This window comes from Suricata suricatta, chromosome 12 (genome assembly GCF_006229205.1).
Source record: "Suricata suricatta isolate VVHF042 chromosome 12, meerkat_22Aug2017_6uvM2_HiC, whole genome shotgun sequence".
Lineage (NCBI taxonomy): Eukaryota > Metazoa > Chordata > Mammalia > Carnivora > Herpestidae > Suricata > Suricata suricatta.
Window position 1 is genome coordinate 8,738,984 of NC_043711.1, and position 1,913 is coordinate 8,740,896.

General features: G+C 67.3%; 1 protein-coding gene across 1 annotated transcript in view; it reads right to left on the minus strand.

Annotated features, from left to right (window-relative positions):
* TRMT1 (tRNA methyltransferase 1) overlaps window positions 1–1,684 on the minus strand; it is an 11,507-nt gene extending 9,823 nt beyond the window's left edge. The window contains exon 1 of the mRNA XM_029919021.1: window positions 1,661–1,684. The gene's annotated coding sequence lies outside the window, so the exon portion shown is untranslated. The remainder of the gene's footprint in view (window positions 1–1,660) is intronic.
* Window positions 1,685–1,913: the final 229 nt, after the last annotated feature.

Here is a 1,913-nt window from a genome sequence, read left to right on the forward strand (position 1 = left end):
GCAGGTGAGGCGGCCCGCCCCAGGCCCGGTTCCGGCCTCCTCTCGCCGGGGCGGCCCGAGGGCGTCCGAGGGCCGGCTGAGGGCTGAGCGGGGAGGGCCGGGGGCCGCCTCCGACCGAAAAGGAACCGGGGCCGCAGCCTGCACTCTGCCCGGGCCGGCGAGTGCGGAGAGGCCCGGCCCTCACGGGCGGCATTGAGTGTCCAGCCCCGGGCCGGGCTGTGGGGCTCGGGGGTGGCGGGATCGGGCCCACACCTCCCCCACCCTCCCTCTCGGCGACTGGGGGCGCGAGGCTGGGTTGGGGCAGGTGCGGGAGGCCTGGGAAGTTGGAGGGCCCGAGGAGGAAAAGTGAGGAGGCGGCCTGGGAGGCCGGTGGGGGGGGGGGGGGGGGGGGGGGCTTGGGGCGGGCGGGGGGGGGGGGGGGGGGGGGGGGGCGGGGCCGGCGAGAAACGACCCGAGGGGGGGGCGGGGAGGGGCCGACCCGCAGGTAGTGTCCGGGCGCCGGAGGAGGTGGGTGGGTCGGATTACAGGCCTGGGGGCGAATGAGGAGAAGCCCAGGAAGTGGGGCAGGGTGGGTGTGGGCGGAGTTAGTTCGGGTGGGGGCGGATAGGAGATCCCAGAGATGTTTGCAGGGGTCATTCGAGGTTAGGGCTTGGAGGGATGTGCGGGGGGGAAGGCCACATCCGGGGGCCATCAGGTAGGTTGAGGAACTTCTGTGGGAGCTTTGGGAGACCGGGGGGGCGGGGGGGTAAGCAGCGCCCTAGGGCTAGGCTAGTAGAGATGCGGGGCGTCCCGAGAAACTACTGCGATCCAAACGCACATGCCACTCCTTCCTCCCCCCCCCCCCGCCCCCAACCGCCGCCAGGTGTTAGCTCTGGGCCAGACCGGGGGTGCTTCCTCCTTTCCTCCCCCCTGTCAGGCTTTGGGTCCCTGACTTGTCCTTTGAGCAGGCCTCTGCTGGCTTTTCCAAGGCGCTGGCCCACCGGGTGGGCGTTTTGTGTGTGGAGCTGGGGAGAGACTGGAACACCTAAGGGGGCGTATATATCTGCGGGGAAGCGGCCCAGCTGCCCTTACCTGAGTGTCTCGGGGTGCTAGATCCTTTCCCCACTTTTCATGAGCTGAGTCCCAGCCCCCAGCCACCGTCTTATCCCTGGGCACCAGCTCGGCATAGGTGAAGAACTGGGAGGGGAGCGTGTAGAGGCTTCTGATAGGGCAAAGGCAGGCCCACTGTGGTCGGGTCTGGTGTCTACACCCTGGCCCAGGCCTTTGGGGCTCCTGGCCCCGGGGCTCCAGCTGTGGGGTGCTCTCCCGGGCCAGGCCCTAGGATGCTCCCCAGCACTGGGTCAGCGTCAGGCAGCTTGCTCCAGGTCACATTAAAGCAGTGGCAGATTGGGATTGAATGGCCCTCAGCGCAAACCCACAGCCTCCCAAGCTGGCTTTGAGTGGCCTGGCTAGGGGAGCTCCCGCTGTTGGGGTTCCCTGGGGGAAATTCTGTGCCCCCGGGCCTTTGCTCCCATCTGTCCTGAGGAGTGGGTCTGTACCCTTGTGGACAGAGCTGTCCTGGTGTTCCTGAGGCCTGGTCACACCTCCTCCCTGGGCTCCCGCCTGGGAGCCCCGAAGTCAGGGGTCACAGAACCTTGGGCTGGCGAGGGGAGGCAGTTACCAAGTTCGAGTCCAGGCTCCAGAGCCACGTCTCACTTTGCTGGCCTGGTTTGTCTTTTCCTCTCTCCGGTCCCCCGTCGGACTTCCACAGCGGTTGTTTTTCTCTCTGGGCTGATTATTAGCAGCGTGTGTTCTGGGATCTTCCACACCTGAGGCCAGGAGCCACCAGGATGGTGGAGTGGTTATCAGCTGTGCCTGGGTTTACTGATGGCCTGTCCCCCTCCTTCCCTGCCTTACCCTAGTCGGCCTGCAGC